General features: G+C 52.6%; 1 long non-coding RNA gene across 4 annotated transcripts; it reads right to left on the bottom strand.

The window, feature by feature from the left end:
- Positions 1 to 1,921: 1,921 nt before the first annotated feature.
- On the bottom strand, positions 1,922 to 4,989 carry LOC127059460 (uncharacterized). Of its 4 annotated transcripts, none has more exons than XR_007777338.1 (4): positions 4,830 to 4,989; positions 4,662 to 4,749; positions 4,023 to 4,131; positions 1,922 to 2,196 (listed from the first exon to the last, which is right to left on the bottom strand). It is a non-coding gene; the product is annotated as an uncharacterized LOC127059460 (long non-coding RNA). The 4 variants fall into 4 exon arrangements; XR_007777335.1 differs by lacking the exon at positions 4,023 to 4,131 and adding an exon at positions 2,689 to 2,797 and having other exon boundaries at positions 4,830 to 4,986; XR_007777337.1 differs by lacking the exons at positions 4,023 to 4,131; positions 4,662 to 4,749 and adding exons at positions 2,689 to 2,797; positions 3,328 to 3,415 and having other exon boundaries at positions 4,830 to 4,983.
- Between the last annotated feature and the right edge of the window lie 11,509 nt (positions 4,990 to 16,498).

Raw genomic sequence — 16,498 nt, 5'->3', positions numbered from 1 at the left:
ATAGCCACAAATTTGTTCCCAGGTCCCAGCTCCAGTCCCAGCTGTGAAACCTGCAGCAGGAGCCATTCCTTAAAGGTATGGGGCAGTGAGGAACCTCTGCACAGCCAGGAGAATTCACATGTGATTCATGATCTCAGTAGAGAAAAAAAAATGCCTGTATCGAAAGGTTGGACTTCTGGTTTTTTTCATCTTCATTCCGTTTATAGGAAAATTCAACATCCACAGCACAGTTTCAGTGTAGTATCACTTAAATTCTCTACTTTTTCATCCATTTAATTCATTACTGTTGTGTCTGCTGCTCTCTGGAACATATACATGAGGAGAGCACATAGGATAGGCTGGAGTCTCGAGTACTCAAGATGTCCAGCCCAAAAGTTCCTTTCTCTGTTTCCCCTCTGCACTGAAGAAAAGGAGGTTTTGGTTTCCTCTTCTGACACCTCTGAGAAGGATTCCTAACCCAAGGTCTTGTGTCATCCTGCCTTGTGTAAGAACTCCTTGTGGTTCTGTGGTGTGCTGGATACATCCAGGGACACAGACTCAGACCCTGCTCTTTGGAAACAAGCACCAACCTGCTGCTCTGGCACAGAGCAGAACTTTTTCCACTTATCTTCAAAAAACCTTCCCAAAAAACCATCAGGAATCTGAGTAGTTGGGCCCTCTATTTCTGCTGAGGAGGCAGAATCCATTCCCCATTTTTTCTTAATTGTCACCTTGTCACTGTGACTTCATATCTCAAGGTTATGCAGGGAAAAATGTTGAGGCACTGTTGAGGAACCAGGTTCCAAATCCCCAGTAACTCAGGCTCTGCAATTTGGGAGCAACCAGATTTCTCTGCCAAATTCCTGGAGAGGAAGCTGCTAACTTGGGCACATGGCACAGACCCTCCTGCCTGGCAAGGACTGTCACCAGAACTGGGTTCCTGCACCCACCAGTTCCTGTGCCCATCCCAAGGATTTCCCTGCTGGCCCCTCAGCCTGGTGCCACTGTGCCACAGGTGTCACAAGAGGTGTTGCATGGGGACAACTGTAACATTGATTGCAACAGCCCTGGGAGGCCCCTCAGCCTCTGCCCCTGCAGCAGGGAGGGACCAGGGCCAGCCCCAAAACCCATTAATTTACTCTGCAGGGCTGGGTCTGCACACACAGGAATGCTGAGCCCACTGGCCTTTGGAAGTGAAGGGTGTGGTAACACCAATCTGTCTGAGCTTCCAGAGAGGAGAAGATGCCTGGCTTTTGTCCTGATGGGAGATATTTATGTACTTTTTCAGGTTGTAGTCCAAGTGACCAGTTGGAGAGATCACCTCCTGGAGGAGCTGTACAGCCAGCCTGTTTCCCTTGAAGGCATGCTGAGCTCTGCTGGGTCTGCAGGAACAGGCTCATCCAAAAGGGATGAGGAAAGGACAGAGGCTGTGGGCTGATAGAGGAGTGGGTGCTGTGGGCCTGGGAGACGGGGGAGGACTGAGCAGGAAATGCACTGCAGACCTTAACTCAAGGACAGATGAGGAAGATGGAGATCCCAGTCCACAGTGTGGTGGGAACTCCAGGATATCTGGGATGGGTTTGGTGGGAACCAAGGCCGGGCGCAGCAGAGAGGCCCCAGCACAGCCATGCACACAAAGCCATGGATGCTGGGGACAAGGAACACCCATAACCAGCAGGACAACGATAAGGATCTTGCTCCCCAGAGGGAGCATCTGCAGGGCAGCTCCACCACAGGCACCCCACCCAGCCTGGCCCAGCAGGCAGGGCCAGGCTCAGCATCCCCAAAGCACGGCCAGGCAGGAGCATCCCCAGGGACACAGGCACTGCTCAGCCACAGCTCCATCCCCAGGGCCTTCTGCTGCCACCAAGGCAGTGGCAGCCCCAGGGGCAGCAGGCACAGCAGCCCTGCAGCAGCAGGACACGCACACACGGCTCAGCCCTGCAATGCCAAAGTGCTCGTCTTTATTCAAGCCAGGAAAAGCAGCCCCTGCCCCAAAGACACCGGGGCTGGCACCACAGGGCTCCAGCCCAGCAGCACCCAGCAGGAGCAGCTGCCACTGCTGCTGTCAGCCCAGCTGGGCATGGCACAGGTACACAGGGCAGGGGACATCAGCAGACAGGGACATCAGGAGATGGGGACATCAGGAGATGTGTCTAGCAGCCAGAAGCGAGGGCCATGTCCTGCTTGGGAATTTCAGGGTCTCAGCCCCTGGGACTGTAAGAAGAAAAAAGACAAGCACATCACCTGCCACTCTCTCTCCTGCCCTGCAATGCCCAGGGTGAGGTGCAGCAGAGTCAGGCTCAGGGGAGGTGAGGTGCAATTCTTAGTGCAGCCAGGTTGGACCTGGGCTATCTCAGTTGCTGGCAGCCCTGGCTCCAGGGCTCTGCAGATGCAGCAAGTTTGAGATCATACCCTCAGTGCTGCCCATGGACAAGGAAAGTTTCTCACTTTGGTGGCTTTGGTGAATCCTCTGCAGAGCCTGAATGAGGCCATGGTGACTGGGTTAGAGTGGCTGACCTGGGGCTGTTGCAGCCCCAGTGAGGGGAGATCAAACCTTCTAGAACTATGCTCTTCCTTCTTGAGCATCTCTCTCAAAGCATAAACGCAGGAGAATATTTCTCATGTGTTGTCAAGAAAGGCACTGGTAACAGATATTTCTGAGTTAAAAAGAGGAAAATCTTTCTTCAGCCAAGGACTGGCCCTTACCTCCTGCAGCACACATATCCTCCAGCACATCTTCCAATAAAACGTGTACCATACGGGCAAGAACGCCTGGAGCAGAATCCCCGTAGTCGCCTGCACACAACTGCATTGCCTGTTCCCATGGGGAAGGAATCAAAACACAATTAAAGTAATACCCTGAGAGGTCAGGCTGGCTTATAGACAGGCTGATGCTCCCTGGTGCTAGTGCATTTCAGACCAAGAGAAGGGATCAAATCCAATCCCCCCACAGCCACATCTACAATTGCAATGTCTCTCACATGGAAGGTCCCTGTCCCCCTAAACTGGAGGCACAGCAGAGCACAGAGTAGAAAGGACCAGTGTGAGGTAAAGAAAGAGCCAGGCTGCTGTCTCCCAGCTGCATTCCCACCTCCGCCTGGACCAGCAGAGTGAGCAGACAGGGATTTCTACATCTCTGACCCACAGAATAAGCCAGGATTCTGTCTCCACGGGCTCTCTCCACCCCAAATCATTGTCCATCTGGAAACTCACACAGGAAATACCTTTGACCCCAATCTCCTGTTACCTTCTCATCATTCCCACAAACACAGACACTTCCAGGGACACTGAATTCCCACTGCTGTGTGCTCACACTTTCCACAATTTCCCCTTTTCCCTTCTCACCTGCAGCACCCTGGACCAACAGGAGGATCAGGGGGAAGAGCAGGAACAGGATCTTCATGGCTGCTGCCTCTCCTGGGTCTTCACAGAGCTGCAGAGGGGACACCAAGGCAATGGGGACAGGCAGGACCTTGAGTGGGGCAGGATTCAGGAAAGAGACCCCACACTCACCTCCCTGACAAAGGCTTTGGTGTTCAGGCAGCAGCAAAGCCAAGAGGAATGGCTGTGTGCAGATGCCCCTGGGGCCAGGGAATGCTGCAGTCAGGCTGGGTTTATAGCAGTGCCGGTGGGTGGGACAGGCCCAGTTGCTGCAATTCTTAGTGCAGCCAGGTTGGACCTGGGCTATCTCAGTGCTGGCAGCCCTGGCTCCAGGGCTCTGCAGATGCAGCAAGTTGAGATCATACCCTCAGTGCTGCCCATGGACAAGGAAAGTTTCTCACTTTGGTGGCTTTGGTGAATCCTCTGCAGAGCCTGATGAGGCCATGGTTGACTGGGTTAGAGTGGCTGACCTGGGGCTGTTGCAGCCCCAGTGAGGGGAGATCAAACCTTCTAGAACTATGCTCTTCCTTCTTGAGCATCTCTCTCAAAGCATAAACGCAGGAGAATATTTCTCATGTGTTGTCAAGAAAGGCACTGGTAACAGATATTTCTGAGTTAAAAAGAGGAAAATCTTTCTTCAGCCAAGGACTGGCCCTTACCTCCTGCAGCACACATATCCTCCAGCACATCTTCCAATAAAACGTGTACCATACGGGCAAGAACGCCTGGAGCAGAATCCCCGTAGTCGCCTGCACACAACTGCATTGCCTGTTTCCCATGGGGAAGGAATCAAACACAATTAAAGTAATACCCTGAGAGGTCAGGCTGGCTTATAGACAGGCTGATGCTCCCTGGTGCTAGTGCATTTCAGACCAAGAGAAGGGATCAAATCCAATCCCCCCCACAGCCACATCTACAATTGCAATGTCTCTCACATGAAGGTCCCTGTCCCCCTAAACTGGAGGCACAGCAGAGCACAGAGTAGAAAGGACCAGTGTGAGGTAAAGAAAGAGCCAGGCTGCTGTCTCCCAGCTGCATTTCCACCTCCGCCTGGACCAGCAGAGTGAGCAGACAGGGATTTCTACATCTCTGACCCACAGAATAAGCCAGGATTCTGTCTCCACGGGCTCTCTCCACCCCAAATCATTGTCCATCTGGAAACTCACACAGGAAATACCTTTGACCCCAATCTCCTGTTACCTTCTCATCATTCCCACAAACACAGACACTTCCAGGGACACTGAATTCCCACTGCTGTGTGCTCACACTTTCCACAATTTCCCCTTTTCCCTTCTCACCTGCAGCACCCTGGACCAACAGGAGGATCAGGGGGAAGAGCAGGAACAGGATCTTCATGGCTGCTGCCTCTCCTGGGTCTTCACAGAGCTGCAGAGGGGACACCAAGGCAATGGGGACAGGCAGGACCTTGAGTGGGGCAGGATTCAGGAAAGAGACCCCACACTCACCTCCCTGACAAAGGCTTTGGTGTTCAGGCAGCAGCAAAGCCAAGAGGAATGGCTGTGTGCAGATGCCCCTGGGGCCAGGGAATGCTGCAGTCAGGCTGGGTTTATAGCAGTGCTGGTGGGTGGGACAGGCCCCAGTTGCTGCTGGCACAAGTGGCCTGGGCCAACCCGGGAGTGCCCCATGGCTCTGGGGGTGCTGGGGCTGGCCCTGGTCCCTCCCTGCTGCAGGGGCAGAGGCTGAGGGGCCTCCTGGGGCTGTTGCAATCCATGGCACCATTGTCCCCATGCAACACCTCTTGTGACACCCACGGCACGGTGGCACCGGGCTGGGCAGGAAAGGGATGGGATGCACAAGAGAGGTGGGTTGGTGTTGGGAAGAGTAGAAATGAGGAAATTATTTCCCTCCTTGTTGTCTCCCATTTTATCTGTTCTATATTCTCAGAGTGGGATGTGGAAATCTGACTGAATATTGCAATCGTGCTCAGCTTTGTACAGTGAGAGCAATGGTTTGCCACTTTTTTCACATCAACAGTTCTCTTGGGGAGTTTGGAAATGAGATGGAGAAAATAAAATTTTTTGCACTCCCTCTTGCACTTTACTTCCCCCCGTGTGCCCTTGGTAAGCCTTGAACTCGTTTTCCACACCTCCATCAGTCTGGCTCCAGATGTTCTGGGCCAAGGAGCCCCTGGGCTCGGGGAGCAGCCCTTCACTGCAGAGGGAGAGGGAGCTTGAGGGAAGAGCCGCAGAGTCAGTGCCAGGACAGGTGACCACAGCGGAAGGAAAAGCCAAAGCAGGCAGGTGTCCTAGATGAGGTTATGATGCTTGAATTCCCGTTTGTGTGTTCTGTTTATGCTGAATATTATGTTCCTGCTTTCAGGACTGGCTCTGAAGCATGAAAGTTTTGTCCTGGTTTTGTTATCAGCCACTCCCCCATGGCTGGCGGGACCCTGAGACAGGGCAGCTCATATTGCTGCTGTTGCTTCTTGCTTGGCTTTTTGCTTCTGCATTGCTCCTGCTTTGCTCTCGCTTTGCTCTTGCTTTTTCCTTCTGCTCATTAATTAGTTCAGCTAAGTAGCTCGATTTTTTCCCTGGACTGTTTTTCCTTTCCCATTTTTGGAACCACTCAAACCTGCTCCGGACTGGGACCTGGAAAACACGGAGAGTTTGCACCCTGTGGCTGCAGCAGCTGCCCCAGCGCTGCAGGGACTGATAACAGAGTGACCACCCCAAGAGAGACTTTCTGAATTTGTCATCTTTTTCAGAGCAGTGACAGAGTGGTGTCATCTGGTATTGTTCATTTTGTGTGCTGGGGGTGCTGTGCCTGTTAAATAAACAGGTTCTTTCCAGCCACTGTGGCCCACAGGTGTCAGCAAAGAAAGTGTGTTGGCATGGGGACACACTATGGACCTTGATTAGGCAACAGCCTGGGAGCGGCCCTCAGCAGCACTCTGCCGGCCCTGCAGCGGTAGGTAGCGCGGGGGGCACCCCAAAAACACATTAATTTACTCTGGCAGGGCTGGTTCTTGCACATCACAGAAGTGCTGAGAACCTCACTGGCTCTTTGGGAAGTGAAGTAGGGTAGTGTACCACGGTCAATCACTTTCTCGAGGCTTCCAGAGAGAGTAAGATGCCTGGCTTTGTCTTGAGGGAGATATTTCTAATGCATGACTAGCTTTTCAGGTTGTAGTCTGCAAGTGACCAGTGGAGAGATACCCTCAGGGAGAGCTGTATCAGCATTCCTGTTTTCCCTTGAAAGGGCAGGCTGAGCTGCTGCCGGAGGTTTGAGGGCAGGAACAGGCTTCATCAAAGGGATGAGGTAAAGGACAGAAGAAGGCTGTGCGCACGAGTTTGGTATGTTGCGAGGGGGGGTGGATGGGAGAAAAGGAGGGTAGGGGGGAGGGGGCGGATGGGGCGAGGGGAAGGGGGGAGAGTTGGAAAGTGGTTGAGGGGGGGGTGGGGGGTCTGGAAGGTGGGGAAAAACAGGAAGAACGCTAACAGGGAGAGACACTTAATGTCATGATTTTGTGTCTGGTGGGCCCTGGTAGAGGGGGGAGGCTGATGCCAGGAACTGCACTCGCAGACTTAATCTTAAGTGCAATGAGGAAGATGGAGATCCCATTCCTACAGTGGGGCTGGGAACCGCGAGGATCTGGTATGGGATTTTGGTGGGACCAAGGCCGGGGGTCCGACAGCATAAAGAGAGTCGTGCCCGCAGCACATCTCATGCATTCACAAGCCATGGATGTTTGGACCAACTGAATGGGTCCCCAAACCTAGGGCAGGCGTGAATACGATAAGGATCTGTGGCTCCACCAGCGGAGTTCGATCTGCTCAGGGCACTCCTTCCACCTAGCAACCCACATCCAGGTCCAGGACGGCGGCAGGCATGTGCCAGGTACGTATGCTATCCCCAAAGCACGGCCATGCAGGAGACTCGGACCGGCAGGGACACAGGCATCTGCATTCTGCGATCATCTACCATCCCTCACCGGGCTCTGCTGCCACCAAGGCAGGTTCACCGCACGGGGTCAAGCTAGGGCACAGCATCCCGGCAGGCATGCTGGACCAGACGCACACATCGGCTGCAGGAGCGGAGCAGCTGTGCTATGGCCCAAAGTTGTCCTCGTGGCTTTATTCAAGCGCCAGGCAATGTGCATCTCCCGCTGCCGCCAATGAAACCGGGGCCTGGACACTTCACAGTGGCTTTGTCCATCCCATGAGTTCACCTCAGTCAGGAAATCCTCTCCAGACTTGCTGACTGTCAGTCCCCTAGCTGGTGACAGGCGCAGGTACGATTACATGGTCGGGACACGTCATCAGAGCTAGTGGACAATCAGGGAGTATGGGACATCCAGAGGATGTGTCTAGCAGCCGTAATCGAGTGCGCATTTCCTGGCTGGTGAATTCAGGGCTCTCAAATCCTCTGTGGTACCTCTAAGAGAAAATCGCAATGCACATGCACCTGCCACTCTCGCATCCCTCCATCCCACATGGCCGCTGCAATGCCTGCAGGTGAGGTCAGCGAGGTCGGGCTGCAGAGGAGGTGGAGGTGGGTCTATTTCCTTAGGTGGCAGCCAGATTGGACCTGGACTACTGTCAGTCATTTGGCTGGCAGCCGCTGGCTCTCAGGGCTCTGCAGATGCAGGCCTATTTTGGATCATACCCTCAGTGCTGTCCCCATGGAACAGAGGATAAGTTTCTCACGTTGGTGTGCTTGGTGATCCTCTGCAGATTCCCTGAATGAGGTCCATGGGTGAGCTGGGGTTAGAGGTGGCGCTAGACCTGGGGCTGTTGCCCCAGTGAGGGAGATGCAAACCTTCTAGAACTATGGGCCTTACTCCTTCTTGAGCATACCTCTCTTCAAAAAGCATAAACGCAAGGAGATAATTTCTCATGTGATTGTTCAAGAAAGGCAGCTGGTACCAGATATTATCTGATTTAAAGAGGTAAAATCTTATCTTCAGACCAGACTGGCCTCTTACCACGCTCACTGCAGTCACACATATATCCTCCTAGCACTATCTTTCCATAAAGCGTGGTTAACGCCTATGACGGGGCAGAACGTCCTGGAGGAGGGCAGATATCCCAAAAAGACGCGCCAAAAAAAACACCCGACGTAGTCGGCCTGCATGGGCACAACTGATTGTTGGCCCTTATCGCCTGGGGATAGTGAATCAAAGACATCAATTAAGTAATACCCTGTGAGAGGTCAGGCCTGTCTTATAGACAGGCATGTATTCTCGCCTCTGATGCTAGTGCTTCACACCAAGTAGAAGGGATCAATATGCCGATCGCGCCCATCGCCCCTCTATCATATGCATGTCTCCTCGACATGAAGGATCCCCTCGATCGTTCCCCTAAACTGGGAGCAGCAAGCATGAGCAACAGAGTCGAAAGGACGCATGTGGTGAGGTAAAGGAGAGAGCCCTAGTCTGCTGTCTCCCAGCACTGGGCTATTCCAACCGCCAATGTCCGCCTGGTACTACGTGGGTCGAGGGTAGCCATAGCAAGGGATTTCACAGCGCAACCCTGACACGCACAGAATAATGAGACCAGTGATTCTCGTCTCACGGCTCGTCTCCAACCCCGCAAATCATTGTCATCTGGAAACAGTGCACATAGGTCAGGAACATGCCTTGGACACCCAATCTGCCGATACCCCATTCTGTCTCAATCATTCACGCCACAAAGACAGACACTTCCAGGTAAGCTACACTGAATTCCACTGCTGTGTGCATCACTACATTTTCATCCATTTCCACCTTTTTCACCTTCTGGCAGCCATTGCAAGCACGTCGCATCGTCATCTGAGTACAACTAGGTGAGGATCAGGGGGAAGAGCTGAAGATGATCTTCGATAGGATGCTGCCTCTGCCTGGTTGCTTCACAAGCTGCAGAGGGTACAACCAGGCAGATGGGAGCATGGCAGGACCCTTGAGTTGGGGCTATGGATCAGGAAAGGACCCTGGCACACTATCCTCCCTCCCTGACAAAGCTTTATGTGTCCAGGCAACAGCAAAACCCAAGTAGGAATGGCTTGTGCAGATGGCCGACTGGGCAGGGAATGCTCCGGCAGTGCCCAATCAGGCTGGTTTTACTAGGGCTAGGCTCTAGGTGGAATGGTATCATGCGCGCCATTTGCTGCTGTCACAGAGTGGCATGGGCAACCCGTGGAGTTGCCCCATGGCTTCTGGTCGTGCTGGGGTCTGGCCCTGTCCCTCGCCTGCTGCAGGGGCAGAGGCTGAGGGCCTCTGAGGTCTGTTGCATCTCATGGTCATCCATTGGCCCTATGCAACACTTCTTGTGACACCTCGACGCACTGCGGGCACGGTGGCACGCGGGCTGGGCAGGAAAGGTTGGTATGCACAAAGAGAGTTGGGTTTGTGTTGGGACGAGTAAAATGAGGAATTATTTTCCCCTTGTTGTCTTCCCCCTGTTATCTGTTCTATTATTCTCTGTAGTGGATGGTGGACATCTGACTGAATATTGGTGCATCGTGCGCAGTGCTTTGTACAGTGGAGCAATGGTTTGGCCAACTTTTTTCACATCAACATTTTCTCCTCTCTAGTAGGGGATTTGAGTAACATGGCAGCATTGGATAATAAATTTGTTGCACTCCCTCTTGGCGATCTATTAAAAAAAAAAACTATCCGGGCCCCGTGCGCCTCTGGTAGCTGCGATCTCGTTGCCAACCGCTCATTCAGTCGGGCTCTCTAGATGTTCTGGCCAAGAACCCTGTGCTCGGGGAAGGCAGACCCTTCACATGCCACGTAGGGAGAGGGAGCTTGACGGGATAGAGCATCGCGGAGTCCAGTGCCATGGACATGTGACCTACACAGCGGAAGTTAAAGCTCAAAGGCAGGCGTTGTCCTAGGGATGAGGTTATGATGGCTTTGAATTCCCGTTTGTGTGTTCCTGTTTTTATGCTGATATGATGTCCTCCTGCTTTCAGACTGGCTCTAATCAGGAAAGTTGTTTGTCTTCACCATGATTTTGTTATCGCCACGTCCAGCCTTGGCTGGCGAGGACACCTGAGACTAGGCAGCTACATATTGCTGAGCTGTTTGCTCAACATGCTTGCTTGGGCTTTTTGCTCTGCATTGTCTCCTGCTTTGCTCTCTCGCTTTGGGCTGCTTGCTTTTTCGCCTTCTGCTCATATAATCTAGTTCAGCAGCTGAGTAAGCTTGCGATTTTTGTGCCCTGGACTTTTATTTGCTCCTTTCCTTTCCCTTTTTGGAATCCACCCATCAGCTGCTCCGATCTGGACCCCTTGTAGAAACACGAGAGTTGCCCCCATCGTGGCTGGGGGCAAGGGCAGCATGCCGCTCACGGCTGCAAGGGGACTGATAAGCCGAGTGGACCACTCCCGGCAAGAAGACTATTCTGAATTGTCTTTTTTTCAGAGGCATGACAGAGTGGTGTCAGCGGATATGTTCATTTGTGTGCGGGGGTGCTTCGTGGCCTGTTCAGTATTGACCGGTTCTTCTTTCCACGGCTCTCCAAGGAATTCGGTCGGCCGAACCGGTTGTGGGGTGAATAGAGCTGTGTGGGTTTGCTTTTCGTAGGGGCCCCCCTTTTGGTAGTTTTTCTCTCCCAGAAGTTTGCCCTAAACCAGGACACCGGCAGGATGGTGCTGAATGCATCCGCAACCAAATCCTCCTCCTTGCTGGGAAACAACTGGCAGTGCTAGACAGCTTTTGGGATGCGTGCGCTTCTCTTCCTAGGTACCAAGTGACGTCATAAAAGAATAATATGGTCTAACTATCGCTACCGGGGGAAGTGATTACTCGGGTAGTACGGAATAATTCTTTGGCAGAAATGGGGGATGTTCGCATTGGGGGAGACAGGATGCACAGGAAGTGGTGGTTGCATTTCCATTCCTGCAAGGAATTCAAGCGTTGTGGAATGTTGCGCACATTGTGCTCATTTTTGGTGTAGGTCGGCATCCTGGGGGAGATATGGTTGGATGCAATACTCTCTTATAGGTCTTTTCAACAGCAGAATGTTATGAGTCTGATTCTTGGGAGGGACAGTCTGCAGTGAACGCAGGCGGGTCTCCTCGGTGGCTCCCCACCACCCCTGCAGCAGCAGGACATCACCACAGCACGGTCGTCACATCCCTGTAATGCCAAGTTCTCACTCTTATTGCAAGTCCTAGGAAAAGCAATCCCTGCCCCATAAGCACACTTTCGGGGCTGGTCAACTCACAGTCCTCTTGCAGCCCAGCAGCAAACAGCACCCAGCAGGTACAGTCTGTCCACTATGGCTGCTGGTTCAAGCCCAGGGGCATGATGTATCAAGTAAGGCCTGGAGGGCAGGGGACAATCATTGCAGTGAATAAGTTTGCATCAGAGAGGATCCAGCAAGGCCTGAATACGAGGCCATGTCCTGTCTTGGGAATTTCAGGTTTGCAAAAACACAACCCATAGCTGACTGATGTAAGAAAGAAGACGACGACAAGCACATCACTCTCTTGGAATTCTTCGTCTTTGCACACTCTTCTTCCTCTTTCTACCAGCCGCTCCGTGCAATGCCCAGTGTGAGTGGCAGCAGTAGTCATGTCTGAGGGAGGTGAAGATTGTCAGTCCTTGGTGCCGGCAGCTTGGACCTGGCTACTCTGCAGTGTCTGGCACCGCTAGCCCTGGCTCGGGCGTGCTGTCGACGCATGCAGGTATTTGTGGTCATGCATCGACCCTCAGTGATGCGCATGGACTGGGAAACATCATCCTGGTGCTTGGGTGAATAAGAGCCCTTGGCTGACCTGGGGGCTGCGCTGGCACTTACACTCAGGGTCATGCTCGCAAAACTCAATAAGTTGATAACATTCACATTTAAGCTACTTCACACAAAATTCAAGTGATTTAGATTGAAATTTTAAGAGATCATGGGAAATAAAAAGAAGAATGTGCTTTTTTCTAAGCAGGGATCGTATCCTTGCTTCAAACCTTTTGTCAGCACAGAGCTGACTGATGAGCATCTTCGCAATAGGTTTGTCTGGAGTTATGTGCAGTCCATCAAAGCTGCATATGCGCTGCCCGCTCGCGCCATGGCTATCGGCTGGCATTGCCCTGTTTCCATGAAGAGAAAGGCAGACACCGCGCTGTGTACCGCAAATATATCCATGAGAGCAGGTGTGCTTGCAGTCCTGCTGGCCGGCAGGACTACACACATCCCACATTCCCTATTCCCTGTGTCCATGCCATCCCAACAACAAATGTGTCTGCAACAGAATCTACAGATACACTTTCTCTGGCCCCAATACCTTCTCATTCTACCCCAAACCACGAACACTTCCAGGACATTGAATTCTGCCACACAGCTGGCACAGCTGCACACGTCACCTAGCTTTCTCCTTTACCTACCTCTTCCATCTCAACCTGCAGCACCCTGGCCCGAACGGAAAATCAGGGGAAGTACAGAACCAGGATCTTCATGGCTGCGGCCGCCCTGGTCTTCACTGTGGGCTGCAGAGGGGACACCAAGGCATGGGGATCAGGCGGACCTTTGACTTGGGGCGAGTATTCAGGAAAGAGACCCCACACTTCACCTCCTGACAAAGGCATTGTGTTCAGGCAGCAGCAAAGCCTAAGAGGAGTGCTGTGTGCAGATGCCCCTGGGGCCCAGGGATGCCGCAGTGTCGCCAACAGGTCTCAGGGTTTTAGGCAGTGTTGTGGTGGACGGCCCCATTTGCCTGGCTGGCCACAAGTGGCTTGGCCGAACCGCGGGAAGGCCCCATGGCTCTGTGGGGTGTCTGGGGCTGCCCTGGCCCCTCGCCGGCGGGGAGGGACGAGGCTGAGGGACTCCGTCCTGGACGTGTTGCAATCAGTCTTACACCGTTGTCCCGCATGCAACTACTCTCTTGTGACCAGGCGTTGTCACAGCTTAGGGCAAGGGCTGTGTGGCGCAGCAGGTAATCACTTGGATGGCACAGGTACTGGTGGTTGAAGTACACGCCACGGATATGTTTGACTGGCAGACTAAGCACAGGATCCGCTATTCCCGATAGAGCATCGTAGTGTCATAAAAACCCCCCACATTCCAGGCAACCCACGCCAGGCCGGGCGCCAGCATGGCAGGGCCGGCTTCAGCATCCCCTCCAAATCATCGGCTTCATGCAGGAGCTCCCCAGGGACAAGCAGTTCACGGCTCATCCCCACTCATCCGCTCTATCAGTGGGAGGACTTCTTCCTGCTGCCGACCAAGGCAGATGTCGGATGCTTCGCAGGGCAGTTCAGCCTCGCAGCCCTGCGTCTAGCCGGACAAGCGCACACAAACTACAACTAACAACGGCTCATCCTCAAATGCGCAAGTGCTCGTCTTTTATTCAGCGCAGGGAAAAGCAGCCCCTGCCAATGAAGCACCGGGGCTGGTCGACCACCTGGCCTCCAGCCTGCAGAGCTACCGATCAGTGAGCTCTGGCCATCTGCTGCTGGTCATCCGGCTAGCTGGGCATAGGCAGGCAGGGCACACATGGCAGGACATCAGGAAGTGTTTTGCAGGGAGCCAGAGAGCTTTAGGGCACTGTACCAGGCCTCGGGATATTTCAGGGGGGTCTTTCATCCCAACATCGTAGAAGAGAGGAACCAATAGCACCTGTCACAGGCTGGTTGTAGACTTTTCTTGTCCGCCTCTTTATCTTCGATTCCTTCCGTCCTCGTTCAGGAAAAACATGCAGCAGGGGATAACAGCTCAGCCTACAGGAAGGCAAACCTCCAGGCTATTTTCAGATATTTCAGAGCTCCCATGTTGGCCTCTCATCATCTCACTGTTCCAGGAACAGCCTTCCGCTTGGGCATCAGAGGCTGAGCTCTCTGCATTGCCATGACTAATCTTTGTGGGGGCTAAAGCAGTGGATGTAGGCAACGGTGTACCGGGCTACTTCACAGCCGCTACTCATGGCAGGCGGGTCCTAAACCAACAAGTCTTTCCTTTCCATCCTGCCGTTGGCTTTGGCCTACTGAGCATATAATAGCATGAGGTGTGTAAATATGCAGCTGGTTGGAAAGTACGATATAATTGAGTCTCATAGAGGCAGGCGGAAACCCTTTCAGAACTTATCATTTTGGGGGGTCTGCAGTGACCTCATGTTGGAAGTGCGACTCCGCTACATATTTAATGAAACGACAGCCGCCCAGAGCGCGAGAATATCCGCCTAGTCGGATGCACGTGGGCTAGATGTTTTCCTGCTTGGCCTAGGGCAATCCGGCACCACGGTAAAGGAGTAAAATATCGACAGCCTGGGAGGGAGTGTGTGACTGCACTTCTCCCTCATTCCCGTCTCTACCTGGCAGTCACACTGTGACTCTTGGCCACACAGGAGAACCAGGGGTCGAGCAGGAACAATGATCCTTGCATGGCTTATTGCTTCTCACTAGTACTTCACAGTAGGGCTGCAGAGTGTACCGACCCCAAAGGTCCTGGGACATTACAAAGCACACAGTATTGTTCTAAATTGGCAGAGAACTATGGCACAAGTGTCCTGTTCTCAAACATGGATCTCAGGGTTGCTTTTAGGGATTATCCGGAGCATGCTGTGGGAGTGCTGGCCTGGTTGGGGGGCATCTCCCATCATACAATTATTCCTCTAGTGCGTTCTCTATGATCTCTAAGTGACATGTGTGGGAAAGTATTGCCTGAGTCTTGTCATCTAGTAGCCAAGTCCCGTAATTCAAGACTTGTGGAAACTAAGCAGGAATATAACCCTTGAGCTGTGTGCTCCCTCAGGGCCCATCCAACACGTCGTATTGAGGAGAACTATACTTTTGCTGGCTGAACAGAGCCAATGGTGGAACAGCGAAGATTTTCAAATCCAGCTACTCACATGAAACGTGTTGCTGGTATTTAATCTCACAATTCTGCCTCTCCTTTCAAGGGACAAAGCAGAAGTGGGCTCTTCAGGCTGTGGATCATGCGTCAGCCTTTAACAAAAAGCCACGTTCAAAACAAGAATTGGGACTGACGTGCCTGGGTTGTGGAGTTGAGGAAGTATCATGTCCCGGCTGGAGAATGTCCAGGACTTGTGAAAGAGTTTCCTCGCCTATCACTATGGGGGCCATAGTAACAATAAATGTATGTGAAGGGCGGGGCCCTCACAACAGCAGGACTTTAAGTTTTCGCAACCCCGCCCTTTAAAATGAGCAGGGTTCAGCTACATCACAAGAATCATAGTTGGTTGAGGATCAATAAATCCTTCCATGTAATAGAGCTGGAGGAGATGGAAATTCTCTGTATTGCTGCCTTGAATAGCAACTGCCATGACTTAATCGTAGCAGCAGTCTTCCAGATATCCCCAGAAAATTAGCCTCAGACCTTCCTCCAGCCGCGATACAACATTTCCAGTCCCGATGAGGTAGGAAACCCAGGTTTACTCTTCGCAGGCCCTATTCTGGGCTCTGATACCGGCACCTTGACTCATAGTAAAATATTGTACTCTTTACTTAAAATATGTCATGACACACAATGTCCACATGGACGACTTGCAATAGCTTTGTAATAACAGAGTGTCAGGAGGAACTAGAGTTGTAATGGCGCTGCTGTCGGCTCAACGATCCTGCACTAGGCCACCTACGGCTGATGAGGATCTTGGTCGATCAAGCTGTACAGGAATGGCTGTGTGGGCAGATGTCCCCCTGGGGCCAGGGTAATGTGGCATGGCCTCTCCCTAAGCAGGCTGGGTTCGATTAGGCAGTGCTGCGTGGGTCGGGACAGGCGCCCAGCGACTGTAAGAAGAACGCAGACAAAGCACATCACCATCTTGGAATTTTCCTTGCCACTTTCTCCCTCCCTTCAATGCCCAGGGTGAGGTGCAGCAGAGTCAGGCTGAGGGGAGGTGAGATGCAGTCCTTGGTGCAGCCAGCTTGGACCTGGGCTATCTCAGTGCTGGCAGCCCTGGCTCCAGGGCTCTGCAGATGCAGCAAGTTTGAGATCCTACCCTCAGTGATGCCCATGGACTGTGAAACATCAGTCCCTGGTGGCTTTGGTGAGAGTAGAGGCCTTGGCTGACCTGGGGCTGCTGCACCTTCACTCAGGGCAGCTCCAAAACTCTCAATAAGTTGTACATTCACATTTAAGCTACTTCCAATAATTCAGTGTTAGAGTGAAATTTGTAAGAGATCAATGGAAAAAACAGAAGAATGTCTTTTTTCAGGCAGGGATCTGATCCTTACCTTTTG

The sequence above is a fragment of the Serinus canaria genome, chromosome 3 (assembly GCF_022539315.1).
Source record: "Serinus canaria isolate serCan28SL12 chromosome 3, serCan2020, whole genome shotgun sequence".
NCBI lineage: Eukaryota > Metazoa > Chordata > Aves > Passeriformes > Fringillidae > Serinus > Serinus canaria.
The sequence above is the reverse complement of the archived record's forward strand: the minus strand, read 5'-3'. Positions and strand labels throughout refer to the sequence as shown.